Here is a 21,446-nt window from a genome sequence, read left to right as displayed (position 1 = left end):
GGTTTTCATCATTCATTGTGTTCATTTTCCTAGTAACTGTATTGGAACTCATAGTCAAGCATACTTCCCTTACATAAATCTGATATTTGGCAGGAACGAAAGATAAATAATCAATGTTTAGTTTTTATTAGGGAAATTAGATTTTGTTATTTTGGAAGGCATGTGTTACTTGGTGTTATTTTATTTATTTTAGTGTTATTGCGGCTTCAAAGGTTTGATTTATTTATTTTTTCTCTGCTGTTTACAATGTAATATTCATACACATTAGGCCATCATCAATCATTGTTTTGTATATTCACATTTCAATCAGTTCTTTGTGCGTATTGGTTTGAGCATGTGGCAGTTTAATTACCCTCTTGAATATGTGAAGCACATCTTTGTCATATCTACTTATTACTGAAGAGAGAGCCATCTTGTAACTCTAATTAAAGTGGGATAATGGCAGTTTTTGCACATGTATATTGGATTCCATCTGCCATTGCTCTGTGCATTTATTCTTTGAATAATTATGCAGTAAATATCCTCATTTCATCTGGCTTCATTTAGAATAATATTCCAGTTTAACTGCAATTATTAGCTATTAAATGTTTTATTTACTTGTTTCCTTTTGTGCACTTAAAAAGCATAAGGATTGAGGCATTTAGAGCAAACAATAAATGTTAATATTTTACTTAAATTTTATTTATTTAGTACTTTTTTCCCCTACATTCGTGTGTTATTTTTTTTCTTCTTTTGCTTGGATAAATATGTGGTGCTCCCATCAATCCATACTGAAAACAACTAATTCCAAATGATGGCTGCTGGCTGCTGTGAGATTAAATTACCTGACAGTGCAAATTAACTATTCATTTATCTTGGTAAATGTGCAACTTCTATACACTGACCTCAGTAAAAATTAATTATAATGTATTTATTTAGCAGTGATATCTTCCACAGTGCTGCTGTGCAGAGTCCATTGACATGACACTAAGTATCCCTTTAAGGAGCTCACAATCTAATCCCTACCATAGACCTAGTGTAATCCCTACCATAGTCTAAGGCCAAACTTTGGGGCCGGGGTGTAACTACAGTGGAGCTGCCTATGCAACCACAGGGGGCCCTGACTACTACTGGAGGCCTTAACTACTACATCACTTCCTCCGATAAACAGGTCCATTCTCCAGTTCAGGTGTTTTTGTGGCTACACACTTGTTGTGGGTGTGAAGATCATGATGGCCACACTTGCAAGATGTTTCCCCTTGGCTGTGAGAGTCACAAGGGATAGACAAGCAAAATGTTGTGAATATTGGGTGGAGACCTATAAACGTTTTCCTGGCGGCCCCATGATTTGTAGATATGCCCATGTTTAGGAGGGAACCAATTAACTCATTAGTATGTTTTGGGCCTGTGGGAAGAAACCTCAGTGCCCAGCAGAAATCCAAATGAACACGGATAACATATAAACTTTATGCACTCTGTAGTGCTGCAAGGTGCCAGTGCCATCCACTATGCCTATGTGCAGTATTAGACATTATGCGCTCCTCATCCTCAGACTATATTGAGCCAGCCAATCTACTCATCATAAATAAAAGATGATTGTTTTATAGCGGTTCCTCTGAAATGCTCAGGTTTAGAGATGGCCCGAACGGTTCGCTGGTGAACGGTTCCAGTTGAACTTCCGGTGGTTCGCAATGCCATGTAAGGCGAACTTTTCCGGAAGTTCAGTTCGCTCCCATAGTCCACCATTAGGGTCAACTTTGACCTTCTACATCACAGTCAGCAGGCACATTGTAGCCAATTAGGCTACACTCTCTCCCGGAGCCACTCCCCCCCCTTATAAAAGGCAGGCAGCGCTGGCTATTACACTCACTCATGTGCCTGCATTAATTAGTGAAGGGATAGCTGCTGGCAGACTCTCATAGGGAAAGATTAGTTAGGCTCTTGTAGGCTTGTTAGCTTGTTCCTGGCTGATTGTTATTGCTAAAATAGCACCCCTCAACAGCTCTTTTGAGAGCTAATGTTCACCTGATGTGGTTTTTTTTGTTTTGCCCGCTGACACTGCATTATACAGCCCTATCTGTTGCAGCTGGACATTGGTAATTGCTATTACTTTGCCAGCCAGGCCCTGCCTAACTATCTATACTGTGACACCAACCTATGCTTACCTAACTACTAGGGGCACCTACTTACCTATACGGGGACACCTACCTATGCCTACCTACCTACCTATACTAGGGCACCTACCTATGCCTACCTACCTATACTAGGGAACCTACCTATGCCTACCTACCTATACTGGGTCTCCTACCTATGGCTAGCTAACTACTGGGGCACCTACCTATGCCTATCTACCTATACTGGGAATCCTACCTATGCCTAGCTAACTACTAGGGCACCTACCTATGCCTATCTACCTATACTGTGACACCTACCTATGCCTACCTACCTATACTGGGACTCCTACCTATGCCTAGCTAACTACTGGGGCACCTACCTATGCCTATCTACCTATACTGGGGCACCTACCTATGCCTACCTACCTATACTGGGACTCCTACCTATGCCTAGCTAACTACTGGGGCACCTACCTATGCCTAGCTACCTATACTGGGATACCTACCTATGCCTACCTACCTACACTGGGACTCCTACCTATGCCTAGCTAACTACTGGGGCACCTACCTATGCCTATCTACCTATACTGGGACACCTAACTATGCCTACCTACCTATACTGGGACTCCTACCTATGCCTAGCTAACTACTGGGGCACCTACCTATGCCTACCTACCTATACTGGGACACCTACCTATGTCTACCTACCTATACTGGGACTCCTACCTATGCCTAGCTAACTACTGGGGCACCTACCTATGCCTTTCTACCTATACTGGGATGCCTACCTACCTATACTGGGACCCCTATCTATGTCTAGCTAACTACTGGGGAACCTACTTATGCCTATCTACCTATACTGGGACACCTACCTATGCCTACCTACATACAAGAAGATAATAAGGTCCTTGCTTCATTGTGGACAGACCAAATTAGATCAGCTGGACACTCAGTCACTGTTGTTCTGTCATTCAGCTACCTCAGCCTAACCATATGAGCTTGAAAACCGCCATGGCCTGCACTCTCGCCATGGTGCACACCAGTCCAGCACGTCCGTCACTACGCAAACAGATGTTTGCGGTGCATTACACAGTGAGTTTGGTGTGTCAGTGTGAAGCAGAACTCTAATTACACTCCCTGATTGATGTATACACATGCAAGATGTTTTAAAGCACTTTAGGCCTGCAATTTAGCATTCAATGTGATTTCTGCCCTCAAAACGCTGCTTTGCGTCAAATCCAGATTTTTCCCCGGGACTTTTGGTGTCTATCCCACTCATCCATACAAAAACTCAGATGTTAGACCCCTTGAAACATCTTTTCCATCACTTTTGTGGCTAGCATAAGTGTTTCTATTTTTCGAAGTTCGGCTCCCCATTGAAGTCTATTGCGGTTCGTGAAAGTTCGCGCAAACCGAACCTTTCGCGGAAGTTCGCGAACCGGGTTTGCGAATCGAAAATCAGAGGTTCGGGCCATCTCTACTCAGGTTTACCCTCACTCATAGGTACGTATCTGCTGCCGCTGTACTCCTGCATCTCAAACCAGCCATCTAGAGTCTAATGGCTCCTCAAATAAGCTGGCTTTGCATTGAGACCAAAATATCAATACATTTCTGTGCTGTGAATTCACTTCCAGTGTCTGCTACATCCCCACAACATTAAAATGTACACAATTGTAGGATTAAAACTGTATATACTGTATACAATATATATATATATATATATATATATATATATATACAATGTTCTGGAATGGCCAATCTCAGTCCCCAGACCTGAATATAATTGAAAATCTGTGGTGTAAGTTAAAGAGAGCTGTCCATGCTTGGAAGCCATCAAACCTGAATGAGCTAGAGATGTTTTGTAAAGAGAAGTGGTCCAAAATACCTTCAACTAGAATCCAGACTCTCATTGGAACCTACAGGAAGCGTTTAGAGGCTGTAATTTCTGCAAAAGGAGGATCTACTATTGATTTCATTTCTTTTTAGTGGTGCCCAAATTTATGCACCTGCCTAATTTTGTTTAAAAAATTATTGCACACTTTCTGTAAATCCAATAAACTTATTTCACTTCTCAAATATCACTGTGTGTGTCTCCTATATGATATATTTGACTGACATTTTTTATCGTAACAACCAAAGATTTAATCATGTAATTTAACAAGGTTGCCCAAACTTTCACATACCACTGTATATATATATATATATATATATATATATATATATATATATATATATATATATATATATATATATATATATATATATATATATTTTAGTTGAAATGTATACACAATGTGTGAACGGGGTTGTGAGTTTCTGTGCATTTCCATGCATTTCTGAGTTTTATATAGTGGGTAGGGGCTACCTACCTAGTACTAATATCTGGAGGCATGTAACTACTTGATTATTTTATCTGAAGGCATGTGACTACTACATTTATATATCTGGGAGGCATAGTGACTAATAAATTCTGGTATCTGGGGAACTTAGTTACTTAAATCTGGTATCTGGGGACCTCAAAGCTGTCTAATAACATTGATGTGGCCTGCAGATAAGAAACAGATTGCCCCTCTGGCAGTATAACTAATTGCTTTCTCTAATTGCCCATTGGACTGAGATTTTTCAGGTTGCTTGAGCACACTTTAGCCAATAAACTGGGAGACTGGAAATTAGTTGCACGTCCTGGAGCCCTGTCTTGATATGGCCCTAGGAGATAATTAATGCTGCTACACTGCTGGTTCCCAGTAGTGTTGGGCGAACAGTGTTCGCCACTGTTCGGGTTCTGCAGAACATCACCCTGTTCGGGTGATGTTCGAGTTCGGCCGAACACCTGACGGTGCTCGGCCAAACCGTTCGGCCATATGGCCGAACTAAGAGCGCATGGCCGAACGTTCCCCGAACGTTCGGCTAGCGCTGTGATTGGCCGAACGGGTCACGTGGTTCGGACCCGAACGCGCTCTGATTGGCCGAACGGTCACGTGGTTCGGGTAAATAAATACCCGAACCACGTCATATCTCCGCCATTTGTCTGTGGGTTTAGCTTTGGGTAGGCAGGCAGGGTAGTTCGCGCTCCAGCCACGCTAGCCAGGGTCCCCCCTGTCATTGTGTCACTGCTGGGAACAGTAGTACACCGCTTGCTCAGCCACACTATATAGCATTCTGTTTACTGCCACTCTGTGTACCTCGCTCAGCCACACTATATAGCATTCTGTTTACTGCCACTCTGTGTCTGCTGGGAATAGTAGTACACCGCTTGCTCAGCCACACTATATAGCATTCTGTTTACTGCCACTCTGTGTACCTCGCTCAGCCACACTATATAGCATTCTGTTTACTGCCACTCTGTGTCTGCTGGGAATAGTGGTACACCGCTCGCTCAGCCACACTATATAGCATTCTGTTCACTGTTCTGTGTCTGCTTGGAATAGTGGTACACCGCTCGCTCAGCCACACTATATAGCATTCTGTTTACTGTTCTGTGTCTGCTGGGAATAGTGGTACACCGCTCGCTCAGCCACACTATATAGCATTCTGTTTACTGTTCTGTGTCTGCTGGGAATAGTGGTACACCGCTCGCTCAGCCACACTATATAGCATTCTGTGCACTGTTCTGTGTCTGCTGGGAATAGTGGTACACCGCTCGCTCAGCCACACTATATAGCATTCTGTTCACTGTTCTGTGTCTGCTGGGAATAGTGGTACACCGCTCGCTCAGCCACACTATATAGCATTCTGTTTACTGTTCTGTGTCTGCTGGGAATAGTGGTACACCGCTCGCTCATCCACACTATATAGCATTCTGTTCACTGTTCTGTGTCTGCTGGGAATAGTGGTACACCGCCCGCTCAGCCACACTATATAGCATTCTGTTCACTGTTCTGTGTCTGCTGGGAATAGTGGTACACCGCTCGCTCAGCCACACTATATAGCATTCTGTTCACTGTTCTGTGTCTGCTGGGAACAGTAGTACACCGCTCGCTCAGCCAGAGTATATAGCATTGTGTTTACTGCCACTCTGTGTACACCGCTCAGCCAGACTATATACCATTGTTTACTGACACTCTGTGTACACCGCTCAGCCAGACTATATACCATTGTTTACTGACACTCTGTGTACACCGCTCAGCCAGACTATATACCATTGTTTACTGCCACTCTGATTCTGCTGGGAACAGTAGTACACCGCTCGCTCAGCCAGACTATATAGCATTGTGTTTACTGCCACTCTGTGTACACCGCTCAGCCAGACTATATACCATTGTTTACTGACACTCTGTGTACACCGCTCAGCCAGACTATATACCATTGTTTACTGAAACTCTGTGTACACCGCTCAGCCAGACTATATACCATTGTTTACTGCCACTCTGATTCTGCTGGGAACAGTAGTACACCGCTCGCTCAGCCAGACTATATACCATTGTTTACTGACACTATATAGCAGACTATATAGCATTGTGTGTACACCGCTCAGCCAGACTATATACCATTGTTTACTGACACTCTGTGTACACCGCTCAGCCAGACTATATACCATTGTTTACTGCCACTCTGATTCTGCTGGGAACAGTAGTACACCGCTCGCTCAGCCAGACTATATACCATTGTTTACTGACACTCTGTGTACACCGCTCAGCCAGACTATATACCATTGTTTACTGCCACTCTGATTCTGCTGGGAACAGTAGTACACCGCTCGCTCAGCCAGACTATATACCATTGTTTACTGACACTCTGTGTACACCGCTCAGCCAGACTATATACCATTGTTTACTGCCACTCTGATTCTGCTGGGAACAGTAGTACACCGCTCGCTCAGCCAGACTATATACCATTGTTTACTGACACTATATAGCAGACTATATAGCATTGTGTGTACACCGCTCAGCCAGACTATATACCATTGTTTACTGACACTCTGTGTACACCGCTCAGCCAGACTATATACCATTGTTTACTGCCACTCTGATTCTGCTGGGAACAGTAGTACACCGCTCGCTCAGCCAGACTATATACCATTGTTTACTGACACTCTGTGTACACCGCTCAGCCAGACTATATACCATTGTTTACTGCCACTCTGATTCTGCTGGGAACAGTAGTACACCGCTCGCTCAGCCAGACTATATAGCATTGTGTTTACTGCCACTCTGTGTACACCGCTCAGCCACACTATATAGCATTGCGTACTCTGCCAGTCAGTGTGTATATTGCTGGGATCAGTAATACTCCACTCACCGTCAACCACTATATGAGCTCAACATGAGTTCCCCAGAGACCTCCGCTGTGAGCAGCACTCCCAACAACAGCAACAGCCAACGCCCCACGCAAGCTATAACATCCACCCCAGCAGCCAGTGGTCAGCAGCAGCCCTCCCCGGAGGAGAACGTTGTGTCCATCAGTCCGTCGCCAGAGCGATTAATGAGGGCTGCCATTGAGGAGATGATGGGGCCTGATGTGGAGGAGGAGGTCTGGCTCAGGCCAGCATCCCAAGTTAATGTTGAGGACGATGAGGGGTCTGTGTCTGGGGATGTTGGGGTGGCAGAGGTGGTGGGTGGGTCAGACTCAGGAGAAGAGTTGTATGATGAGGATGATGATCGGGACCATCTGTATGTGCCTCAGAGTCCGACCCCGGAAAACATGTTGTATCGTGTGTTTAGGTACTAAAATCTGCGTTCCCTCCCAGTAGTGTTGGGCGAACAGTGTTTGCCACTGTTCGGGTTCTGCAGAACATCACCCTGTTCGGGGTGACTATATAGCAGACTATATAGCATTGTGTTTAATGCCACTCTGTGTACACGGCTCAGCCACACTATATAGCATTGTGTTTACTTCCACTCTGTGTCTGCTGGGAACAGTAGTACACCGCTCACCCGCCACTGTATAGCATTGTGCTCTGTGTCACTGCTGACAATAGTGGTACACCGCTCACCCACCACTGTATAGCATTTCTGTACTGCCACTGTACTGCTGCCAGTCAGCGTGTACTTTAAGGATAAGTGAAATGAGGAAGAAATCCGGTGAAAGAGGGAGGGGCAAGGGAAGAGGTGTTTCCCCTGACGGTTCACGTACAGGCCACAGGGGAGCACCCAAGAAAACCCACTCAATACTGCCCATGTTGTCCAGGACAACAACCCTCACAGATCCAAAAGAACAGGACCAGATAATTACTTGGATGACCTCTCAAGCGTCCAGCAGTGGGTTAAGCAGCACCAGCACATCACGCACGAGGTCCGAGTCCTCAGCCAGTTAAAGTCTGGGCTTTCTTTGAAGACTGCACTGAGGATGTTACCATGGCGATTTGCAAGGTGTGCAAGACCCGCCTGAGCAGGGGGAAAAGTATTAACAACCTCTCCACCACCAGCATGAGCCGCCACATTCTATCCAAACATCCCACTCTGTGGGCAAACGCGGCAGGACAGGGTACCACCAGCAACACTGCCTCCCTTGGGTTCACCAGACTCACCACCAGACCCGCCTCAGCAGCAGCAGTAGCCCAGCCATTGCGTGGTTCACAACATTCACAAACATCAGACGATGCTGACACTGTCACTTTCCGGACTAGTGCTCTTGAGGTCTCCCAGTGTTCATCAAACACAACAACCAACAGCCCTTCGGTGTGCAGCGCTACGGTTGAGTTGTCTGTCTCTGAGATGTTTGAGCACAAGAGGAAATTGCCAGCAAATGACCCCCGGGCCGTGGCAGTAACAGCCAGCCAGCATAGCCAAGCTTCTGGCCTGCGAAATGCTGCCATATCGAGTGGTGGAGACAAACAGCTTCAAGGGCATGATGTCAGTGGCCATCCCACGTTACGTTGTTCCCAGCCGCTACCACTTTGCGCGCTCTGCAGTGCCTGAGTTGCATGAGCACGTGGTCAGCTAAATAACCCGAAGCTTGAAGAATGCCGTTGCCTGCAAGGTTCACCTCACCACTGACACCTGGACGAGTGCGTTCGGCCAGGGTCGATACATCTCCCTTACCGCGCACTGGGTGAACCTTGTGGAGCCTGGCAGCGATTCCTCACCTGCTACGGCGCGGGTGTTGCCCACGCCGCAAACAGCTGGATAACAACAGCAGCACCTACCTCTCTGACTCCTTCTCCTCCAACGCATCTCAAAGCTGTACCTCATCCGGAAATGCTAACCCAGCACCAGCAGCAGTAGGATCGTGGAAGCAGTGCAGCACAGCTGTTGGCATGCGTCAGCAAGCGTTGCTGAAGCTGATCTGCCTTGGGGATAAGCAGCACACAGGGGAGGAAATTTGGAGGGGAATAAAGGAACAGACGGATTTGTGGCTGGCACCGCTGGACCTGAAACCGGGCATGAAGCTAGACACCTGGCACGAACTGGCAATGTACGCAATAGAGGTGCTGGCTTGCCCGGCAGCCAGCGTTATGTCGGAACGCTGTTTCAGTGCTGCCGGAGGCATCATCACAGATCGGCGTATCCGCCTCTCCACAGAAAATGCAGACCGTCTGACTCAAATTAAAATGAATCAATCCTGGATTGGAAACGACTACGCAACACTCCTGGACCCCAACCAAGTAACATGACCGATGAACATCTGGGATGGTTTAGCGTTTCCGGTCCCTGTTTATTGAACCTCTCATCTGTATTACATTTATGACTGCATGGCGGCAAAAAGCATTGCTGCTATATCCGCACGCTTTTTGTCCTCATGCAAGGCCTGGGTTGTTGTGTCTCACAAAGCGTGGCCTTCTCCTCCTGCGCCTCCTCCTGTTCCATCACGTGTGCTGCTGCTGCTGCTGCTGCTGCTGGGTTACCGTTGCCGGTCCCTGTTTATGGAACCTCTTATCTTTATTACATTTATGACTACATGGCGGTACAAAGCATGCTATCCGCACGCTTTTTGTCCTCATGCAAGGCCTGGGTTGTTGTGTCTCACAAAGCGTGGCCTTCTCCTCCTGCGCCTCCTCCTGTTCCATCACGTGTGCTGCTGCTGCTGCTGCTGCTGCTGGGTTACCGTTGCCGCGTGGTCCCTGTTTATGGAACCTCTTATCTTTATTACATTTATGACTACATGGCGGTACAAAGCATGCTATCCGCACGCTTTTTGTCCTCATGCAAGGCCTGGGTTGTTGTGTCTCACAAAGCGTGGCCTTCTCCTCCTGCGCCTCCTCCTGTTCCATCACGTGTGCTGCTGCTGCTGCTGCTGCTGCTGGGTTACCGTTGCCGCGTGGTCCCTGTTTATTGAACCTCTTATCTTTATTACATTTATGACTACATGGCGGTACAAAGCATGCTATCCGCACGCTTTTTGTCCTCATGCAAGGCCTGGGTTGTTGTGTCTCACAAAGCGTGGCCTTCTCCTCCTGCGCCTCCTCCTGTTCCATCACGTGTGCTGCTGCTGGGTTAGCGTTGCCGCGTGGTCCCTGTTTATTGAACCACTTATCTTTATTACATTTATGACTGCATGGTGGTACAAAGCATGCTATCCGCACGCTTCTTGTCCTCATGCAAGGCCTGGGTTGTTGTGTCTCAAAGCGTGGCCTTCTCCTCCTGCGCCACCCTCCTCCTGTTCCATCACGTGTGCTGCTGCTGGGTTAGCATTACCGGTCCCTTTTCCTGGAACCTCTTATATGTATTACATTTATGACTGCATGCCGACAAAAAGCATGTTACCTGTGCAAAGAAAACAGACATTTCCCGCATTTAAAAGACAGTTTTCCCTTTGAAACTTTAAAATCGATTTTCTCAAAAACTATAAGCTCTTTTTGCTAATTTTTTTTTTCCTCTTGTACCCACTCCCAAGGTGCACATACCCTGTAAATTTGGGGTATGTAGCATGTAAGGAGGCTTTACAAACCACAAAAGTTCGGGTCCCCATTGACTTCCATTATGTTCGGAGTTCGGGTCGAACACCCGAACATCGCGGCCATGTTCGGCCTGTTCGGCCCGAACCCGAACATCTAGATGTTCGCCCAACACTAGTTCCCAGCCCAATAATTGCTGCATTACAAGGCATTTGGCTCCCGATGTGTTCCTTAGCTGTATTGGCCAGGAAGTTGCTTCCACTGTAACTCCCCCCCACCTTGATAAAAGTGTATGAGGCCCCAATGTACATGGTGTATAATATCTGTTGAGCACATGTTACACACAGTGATAGATTTTTTTTCATGTGCTGCAGTGGGTCCCACTAGCTAGCCAATTTGTGCCCCCATCCCCCTAAAAAATCTGAAGCTGGAGTTGCCACTGGTGTCCAGTTTACTGTTGTTTCCCCTGTTATGACAAACACTATGAACATATAGACCCGAAATGTTCAGTCTGTAATCAGTAGCACTTGGCTGTGTGCAGATGTGTTCACCTATGCAAAAAAAAAACCCCAAAAAACATAAGGAAAGATCTCATCAGTGTCTGTTGTGACTAATCTGTACAATGAAAATCCTCAGCTGTATCTAGTGACAGTGTATGTTGAAAATGCAGATCATCTGCTTGTGGCTGTGAAACTAGCGATGATGGGCAGATTTGACCAAGAGACGACTTGAATCTGATTAGAGAGAGATCTGTAGGCTGCCCATACACCACAGTCCAATTCCTGATCAATTCCATGCTGAAATTGAAATCGGCCTTGTGACGCCGCATCCGACTGCCTCACCACCCTGACGCTTTGCCCCTAAACTTAAGTGCCCCCCCAGTGCCTAGTGCATGTTATACATTACCTGTCTATGACCTCCGCTTGTCACCTCTGGCTCCGGGCGCACTCAGTTCTTCCTACACGTGCGCCAGATGGTTGCCTAGTAATGGGCCTGCGTGTATGAAGTCTGACATCGTATGCGCGCCCTTACTAGGGAACCACATGGGGCGCATGTGTATGGCAAGTGGAGTGTGCCCAGAGTCAGCAGGGACAAGTAGAGGCGGTGGACAGGTAATTTATAACATGCACTAGTCACCGGGGGGGGGGAGACACTGAACATTAGGGGGAATAGCGCATGGGTTTTGTTGCGTTCGTCAATCATCTCAAAATTGCATGCTGTTACCACCGTGCACACGATCGAGCAAATCGGCCCAACCACTTGCAGCATGCGCGATCAACTTATGCGACCAATTGCATTGCACTGATTTTCATTCGATTATATTAATCAAATTGGTTAGTCGATCGGCCGCCAAGTTGCCTGATGTATGGCTACTTTTAGTCAAACTGAGATATGCTAATAGGAGCAGAAGCTGATACATGTAATTACTGATGAGCTAAGTGTCCAGCGTGCAGCTTGCATTAGATAAGAAGATATCTCATGGGAGCATATTTCTCTGCTGCTCAAACATAGCCATTATTAATTAGCTACTTGCACTATGCAATCTAGAGCTATCCTGCTTTTGTAAGAGCCTCTCTCACACCCACTACTTTTTACCTACTAACTGTCATTCATTATCTATTACTAGCTGTTGCCCGCTAAGTGCTATTAACTATTCCCTACTATCTGTGTATTTAATAACCTGTTAGAAAGGGGTTGTGGATGAACAAGAGAGTTTAAAGTGCTAAACAATGGCTTTGGACTGTTGAACTAGGATGTGAGGGAAGAGAAAAAAAACTTTTCAGCGTATGAGATTACATTCCTAAAGTTGTTAGTCTTCCTTAGTTTTGCTTTTTCTCCTGCACTGCTCAGCTACCGTAGAGCACTTTTTCAGGAGTTTAGTGCCTTTGGTCAGCCCAGGTTGGCAATTGACTCGGTACAGGCAGGCACGGGAAAGATGGACAATTTTCAGTACTGATGTGACAGAACTGTGGTAATATGTAGCTGCAATATCAGAGTCATTGAAAGATGAGGTGCACTGTAAAGAGAATCAGACCCCAAGTCTCCTACAGATCTGTCATATAACCCAATTTTTCCAATGTAGTCATCCATATGTCACTTCATTTTCACAGTTTTGTGTTCTCTTCTCTTGTTGTGCTTGTCCACATGGCTAATTATTCTTACTAAAATCACCAGTTTTATTCAGCTCTTATCATTGGTTTTACATCTGTTAATTCATGGCAAAGATAGCAGGGCACTCTACTCACTATCTTCATGGCAAAGAGAAACAGGAAGAATGTAGGGATGATGGTAATCTTACGATTAGTTGAAATTAAGTGTATCATTTTGCAATTACTGTTTGGAAATTCAACTGATTTTGAGTAATCCATTTGTAATTTCACCTAATTATGCATAATTTCGTGTAATTTCATGCAGATTTAAAGGGGCACTACAGGGAAAAACTGTAAAATTTAAAGTATATGCAAACATATACAAATAAGAAGTACATTTTTTCCAGAGTAAAATGAGCCATGAATTACTTTTCTCCTATGTTGCTGTCACTTACAGTAGGTAATAGAAATCTGACAGAAGTGACAGGTTTTGGACTAGTCCATCTCTTTATAGGGGATTCTCAGGGATATATTTATTTTCAAAAGCACTTAGTGAATGGCAGTTGCTCTGCCCAACTGCTAAAAAACTGTGTAGGAAGCAGGGAAGCTGGCCAGCATCATTGTTTAAATCCTTTTTAGGGAATATCTTTATAAAGAATAAAAGCCTTGCTGAGAAACCCCTATGTCACTTCTGTCATATTTCTACTGCCTACTGTAAGTGACAGCATTATAGGAGAAAAGTAATTTATGGCTCATTATACTCTGGAAAAAATGTACTTCTTATTTGTATATGTTTGCACATAGTTTAAATTTTACAAGTTTTTCGCTGTAGTGTCCCTTTAAATGGTTAATAGTAAATGGCTATTGTTAGCAATATTTGCTACATTTGTGAAAAGGAATGGTGCGAGCAAGTCAATTTTTTTTTCAAAAAGCCCTTGTGGTTTTTGAGAAAATAATTTGTAAAATTCAAAGGAAGTGTTTTCTTTTAAACTCTGTAAAATGCCATTTTGTCAAGTTTAAAAAATATTTTTCTCTTGAATTTTAAAATTGCTTTTCTAAAACATGTGCTGTATGGAGGCTTTGCTATGAACTGCTAAAGTCTGCACGAATTACGGTTCCTGATTACAGTTACAAACAAGTTACGATTTTTAATGAAATTTAGCATTATGAATTTGCAGAGTTTATGCTCATTAGTAGAGGAATGTGTTCACAATATTTAAAATGCTTCAAATCATGCAGAAAATGTAACAGCAGCCCCTGTTGGTGGACTCTAAAATAGCGTCCAAGACCCAACGTGCAGAAATCTGGTATACAATAGGATAAGCAAACTTTTGCTTAATGTGGTAACTACAGTATGTTTGCAAATTTGAAGACATTTTTAAATTAAATTGGAAAAAAAATGTGTTAAACAAAATTAATAGCAATATTGTCTGTTTGTCATACTTTCAAGAAAGCAATATGAACAATTAACACTACCACCATGTGTGTCTATAGAGGCAGTTTTGAAATTATTTTGCTTTGAATGGTGCATGCTAATGGGAGCATAGAATGCAAAATTATATAAAATAATTTCCACATAATAAGGTAACAGAGGAAAGTAATTTTAGACCGCATAATACTTTATTAACACAATAATTCTTCCTAATGTCATTAAACCTGATTGTAACACAATTAAGGAACAGCTTCTCATTTGTGTAACCTGTTAATATGATTTCCTGGGGAGCTCAAGTAGGACAAATTACCTTTTGGTGTACTACAGACTGATAGACCTTCACGGTTTCCATGAAAAAACTGTTTTTGTATATATTTTAATATAACTATTTAAATATAATATCACCTAATGAATTTAATTCAGTTAGGTTTATCATTTTATGTGGTGTATGTGGCAAATTCAATTCATAAATTACATTTAAACACTATTGAAATTGAAATGATGAGGAGAAGGTCTGGAAACTAATAGAAAAAATAGAAAAATTGGTGGCTAAGCAGCACTTACTATTGTTTCAATGTTTAAAGTGGACCTGAACTCTTGCACAGGACAGAAGGAAAACATAGAAAAATGCACCCTTTATGCATTTAGAGAGTTTGGCCGGTCTAATTTCCCCTTATTTGTGTTTAAAGAGGAGCTGTCAGCAATACTATCTCAGAAAAATAAATATAAGTAGATACATACTTGCTCTACTTACATAACATATGTATTGCACTGTCCACCTTTTGATTTTAGTGATTTTTCTATAGTATAAAAAAAGAGAACATCTTTCGTAGCATTCTCCATTTTAACTACCATATATACTCGCATATAAGCCGACTCGCATATAAGCCGAGGTACCCACTTTCCCCCCATAAACTAGGACAAAGTGATTGACTCGCATATAAGCCCCCTCCCCAGGATAAATAACCAGATGATCCCCAATAAGGGCAGGTTGCGTTTTCCTTTTTTTTTTATGCCTGCCAGAAATAAGATGCGGACACACAGGCTCACAGTGGATCTATCTTTTTTGACTTCTTAATGTGCAATGTCTTGATTTATCATTTCCCCTACTACAATCTTTTGTAAAAGTTCCTCTTTAAGACTTTTATCCACCTGCGACTTCATGTACCCCACTAATGACCAGGCGCACTACAGACAGCAACCATTTTTCTCTTGTGATAGATCACCTTTAAGCAAGGAAGTAATATCACTGCAGTATTCCTAACACAGACTGTGTAGTGAAATAATGACACATGCATTGTGGAATTGTGACAGGAAAGTGTGCATTGACACAGCACTCAGCAAGCAAGATTCATCACATGAAAAGTAACAGTGCTTTATGAAAGCTGCATAAGGATTAATATGCTTCCTGTACAATTTTTACTGGTCGTTCCTATGGTACAAAGAAATATAAAGGCTAGTGTGTCTTCAATATGTACTGCTGTCTATGATCACTCCCTTTTTCATCTTTTTTGTTTTGTATACCTCTAACAGACTCCTATTTGATTCCCAGAGCTGTATTCAACATGACAACAGAACATACATTACTGAACAGCCACAGATCCCCAGAGCTTCATCATCTTATAGCACTACCACATAAACATGTGTCCAGATTACAGGTCTGCAGGTCTCATCTCCATTCTCCATGTGCACTGTATAAGATGTCTTCCGCACATGCCCAGTACATGGCAGCAAAGCTTGCCGCGATATGTAGTCTCTGGAAGGAAGACTGGTATTTGCTTGTAACATTCCCTCCCTGCCGACAGACTGAAGCCGGGAAATGTATCTTCTTGTATTTTCATTTTGAATGCTGCATCCTCCATGGCAAGGCTCTGCTGTTATGTGCCGATACATGTGTTTATGTGACAGGCAGCAACACGCTGTTATATTATGCCCGGATCTGTATACTGCCGTCACCGTGGCTGCAGCTCACTATCATGAAGCTCTGATAGTGTGCTGCAGCCACGGCAGTATGCATATCTGAGCATAATCACAGCGTGTGGCCGCCTGTCACATAAACACATGTATCGGCACATAACAGCACAGCCTTGCCATGGAGGATGTGACATTGAAAATACAAGAAGCAAGTGTACATTTCCCGGCTGCAGCGTGTTGGGACGGAGGGAAGTAGAGAGCGGAAGATACATGAACAGCAAGGAATCATGTATCTTCCGCTCTCTACTTCCCTCCGTCCCAACACGCTGCAGCCGGGAAATGTACACTCACTCTCTACAAAGCTGCACGCTCCGGGGCATATTGGTCTGTTAACAGCCGCACTCACTCTGCTGCGGGCCATGGGGGGGGGGTACAGACACAGCGGGGGGGGGGGGGTCACAGCCAGCTGACTCGCATACAAGCCGAGACCCCAACTTTTGGGCCACTTTTTTGGGGTAAAAAATTCGGCTTGTATGCGAGTATATACGGTATGTGTATCTTGAAGCCAATCCTGTTGTCATTCCCTCCTTTACTCTCCTCTGCCTGATTGTGTATGCATTGCCCTCCCTCCTCCCAGTCTTCAGGCACTCCCACCCAGCTCTGCAATAGAAAGTGCATTGTCTCAGCATGAAAAATATTGGCCAATCAGAGAGGAACAGAGGTGAGGGAGGGAAAAACAGGAGGGAAAGAGGCTTTAGTCAATCAGGCTGCATTAGTTAAGTCTGGGGGAAAGTAAAGAAGCAAAAAAAAGACAACCCAGCATGCCCTGCAACCTCCTTTGTGCATCAGATGTACCAAATTATGGCCAGGGAAACTGGGGAATGTTGCTTTATGGGTAAGAAAACGAAGAGTGATTTTTAACTTTTGGATTGCCTGGTTAGCATCCTCATTATTTGTTTACCAGATAAAAATAAAGAATTGATTTTATGCCTGACAGTTACACTTTAATCACAAGTTGTAATTTGATCTATCCCCTGTGTCAGCTGACTGCCATGGTAGATAAGGCAGATTATTCGAAAGCACAGGATATTAACAATATGTCTGCTTCCATGAAAGCAGGAAGTAGACACACTGCAGATGTATTGAAGGATTTGTGTTAGCTGTAACAAAGAAATATTTTTCTTTAAAGGTTGTTATGCTGTTGCGTATCTTTTAGATCAAAGAGTTAGTACTAAGTTCAGGTCCGCTTTATATGTTCCCACAAAATCTCCTATATTTACAGTGGTTTGCAAAAGTATTCAGCCCCCTTGAAGTTTTCCACATTTTGTCACATTACTGCCACAAACATGAATCAATTTTATTGGAATTCCACGTGAAAGACCAATACAAAGTGGTGTACATGTGAGAAGTGGAATGAAAATCATACATGATTCCAAACATTTTTACAAATCAATAACTGCAAAGTGGGGTGTGCGTCATTATTCAGCCCCCTTTGGTCTGAGTGCAGTCAGTTGCCCATAGACATTGCCTGATGAGTGCTAATGACTAAATAGAGTGCACCTGTGTGTAATCTAAAGTCAGTACAAATACAGCTGCTCTGTGACAGCCTCAGAGGTTGTCTAAGAGAATCTTGGGAGCAACAACACCATGAAGTCTAAAGAACACACCAGACAGGTCAGGGATAAAGTTATTGAGAAATTTAAAGCAGGCTTAGGCTACAAAAAGATTTTCAAAGCTTTGAACATCCCACGGAGCACTGTTCAAGTTATCATTCAGAAATTGAAGGAGTATGGCACAACTGTAAACCTATCAAGACAAGGCCGTCCACCCAAACTCACAGGCCGAACAAGGAGAGCGATGATCAGAAATGCAGTCAAGAGGCCCATGGTGACTCTGGATGAGCTGCAGAGATCTACAGCTCAGGTGGGGGAATCTATCCATAGGACAACTATTAGTTGTGCGCTGCACAAAGTTGGCCTCTATGGAAGAGTGGCAAGAAAAAAGCCATTGTTAGCAGAAAGCATAAGAAGTCCTATTTGCAGTTTGCCACAAGCCATGTGGGGAACACAGCAAACATGTGGAAGAAGGTGCTCTGGTCAGATGAGACCAAAATGGAACTTTTTGGCCAAAATGCAAAACGCTATGTGTGGCGGAAAACTAACACTGCACATCACTCTGAACACACCATCCCCACTGTCAAATATGGTGGTGGCAGCATCATGCTCTGGGGGTGCTTCTCTTCAGCAGGGACAGGGAAGCTGGTCAGAGTTGATGGGAAGATGGATGAAGCCAAATACAGGTCAATCTTGGAAGAAAACCTCTTGCAGTCTGCAAAAGACCAAAGACTGGGGCGGAGGTTCACCTTCCAGCAGGACAACGACCCTAAACATAAAGCCAGAGCAACAATGAAATGGTTTAAAACAAAACATATCCATGTGTTAGAATGGCCCAGTCAAAGTCCAGATCTAATTCCAATTGAGAATATGTGGCAAGAGCTGAAAACTGCTGTTCATAAACACTGTCCATCTAATCTGACTGAGCTGGAGTGGTTTTGCAAAGAAGAATGGGCAAAGATTTCAATCTCTAGATGTGCAAAGCTGGTAGAGACATACCCTAAAAGACTGGCAGCTGTAATTGCAGCAAAAGGTGGTTCTACAAAGTATAGACTCAAGGGGCTGAATAATAACGCACACCCCACTTTGCAGTTATTGATTTGTAAAAATGTTTGGAATCATGTATGATTTTCATTCCACTTCTCACGTGTACACCACTTTGCTCAAGTAATATTGACTGTCTACAAACTCCAAGTTTCCAACGTGTAGTTTATCTTGCCCTGAAAGCTGCCATTGCATTTTATTCCAGCTAATTTTTATTATATATTAAAATCTTCTAGTGAGCTGTTCTGAACTGTGTGTATGCCTGAAGCAGAGAGAGCTTCTCAGAGAGTGTTTGAGTTGTTTATACACAAATGTAACAACATTGGAATGTAAACAAAGATACTGTTATCTCCAGTCTGGATGTGGAATTAAATCTGAATAGCCTTTACGTGGCAGAATAAGGTTCTGTGTTTCAGTGATGTTCCGCTAAACAAAATTTCTGTGATAGTAGCTGAAAAGCTGTAAGGAATCTTTTAGAGCAAAGGAAAAATGCTGTGAGAAAGAGGTACCATGCTGGACTCACTTGCTATTGGGGGTGGGGGGTTGGATGGGACACCTTTGCTAAGGGGTGGATAGAAGGATGTTAAGGTGATCACCATGTGGCCCTGGTGGTCTCTGGACTCTGTTATGAGCCCAGCATAGTGCAGCCAGGAGGGAGAAGTACATCAGACAAGACAAGACAAATAACATTTATATTGCGCTTTTCTCCTTGCGGACTCAAAGCGCCAGAGCAGAGCAGCAGCCACTAGGGCGCGCTCTATTGGCAGTAGCAGTGTAAGGGAGACCACAAGCCTGGTCTATATTTACAAAGCCTTACTCCACTCTCCCACAGCCTGGAGCTTGGTGACACCCCCTCTGCTGGTGACACCTGGTGCAATCCACACCTACCGCACCCCCTAGTGACATCACTGCAAGGTAGGAAGTGAATACATCTCTCTTAGAGTGAAAGAGGCACATGTGCGAAACTAGCCTAAATGGTGGAAAGAATCATAGGAGGAGTACATCACACTGCTTTTGATTATCTTTCTAAAATGCACTGTAAATTAAATTTTTCCTATGTTCATGTCACTTATAGTAGGTAGGGAAATATCTGACAGGTGTTGGACTAGTCTATTTCCTCATGGGGATTATTCATTATTTCTTAATTTACACAAGCACTTACTAAGTGTCATTTGCTCAGTCCAACTGTCAAAATAGTGTGCAAATGCTTAGGGCAGCAGGCCAGCATTTTCGTATATATCCTTTCCAGCGAGAGCCTTAGAGCTCTAGAGCATAAAATAAATAATGAACATCCCCAATGAGGGGGTGGACTAGACTAGTCCAAAATCTGTCATCTTCTTACTATCTACTGTTATAGTGACAGCAACATTGGCAAATGTAATTTATAGTGCATTTTACGCTGGGAGAAACATACACTTTATACGTACAGTGTTTGTACACATGTATTTTATATTGTACAATTTTTCGCTATAGTGGCCCTTTAACTGTAACCTCCTTAGTTGCCTTACCTCTTGAAATGTCTCTTGTTATGTGTCTTATCGCATGAAAAATCTCTGATTATCCATCTTATTTCAGACAAGAGACATAGCTCCTGAGGTTTTGTGAATCAACTCCTGTCAGAGATTATACATGAGATCTGACATAGTGAGAGACGGTTAAAGGAATAACAGTGATGAGGAAATATACTTTAAGAGATAAGCCAAGTAAGGAGACTTAATTTAATACACTTAAAGGACCACTGTCAGTAAAAATGGTAACATTTTATACCCAGGTGTTTGCATACACATAAAATGTAAATATGTTCCAGAGTAAAATGCACTATAAATTTATTTTTTCCTATGTCACTCTCACTTACAATAGGTTGTAAAAATCTGACAGGTCTTACAGGTTTTAGAATAGTCCACTTTCTCATGGCGGATTCTGGGGATTTTATGTATTTTCAAAAGCACTTGCTGAATGGCAAAATAGCATGCAAGAAAGGAAACTGGCTTCCTGGCATCTTTGTATAGCTTCTTTCCAGGGAGTGCTTTTGTGAGGACGGAGTAAAGGGAATATTGAAACCCTCCATCAGTAGATGGACTAGCCTAAAGCTTGACAGATCTGTGAGCTTTTTGCAATGTGAATATCAGCTAAACAATCTTTACCTTCTTGGTCTACCACTACGCACACGTGCATAAACTATTACAGCAGACATTTTGATAGCAAATGTTGTTTTAAAACAGGCAATAGAGAGGTGAAAAGTAAGGTCTGCACAATACCAAGGTTTAAAAATGTATTGACAGTTGTATTCAATCACAGCATCGATACAAATCGTTTGTAATGATGCTGGGATCGGACATGTCTATCAATACATTATTGAACCTTGGCATTGTGCGGACCTTTCCTTCTGTGCTATTGTCACTGGGACTGGCTGACCTTGGTCTAGCACTGCCCATGTTTTCAAGTTTTTTGCTGAGTGTAGCGGTATTCCATTTTTTCCATTTGTTT

The sequence above is a fragment of the Hyperolius riggenbachi genome, chromosome 1 (genome assembly GCF_040937935.1).
Source record: "Hyperolius riggenbachi isolate aHypRig1 chromosome 1, aHypRig1.pri, whole genome shotgun sequence".
NCBI classification, from domain to species: domain Eukaryota; kingdom Metazoa; phylum Chordata; class Amphibia; order Anura; family Hyperoliidae; genus Hyperolius; species Hyperolius riggenbachi.
This window is presented reverse-complemented; position numbering follows the sequence as displayed.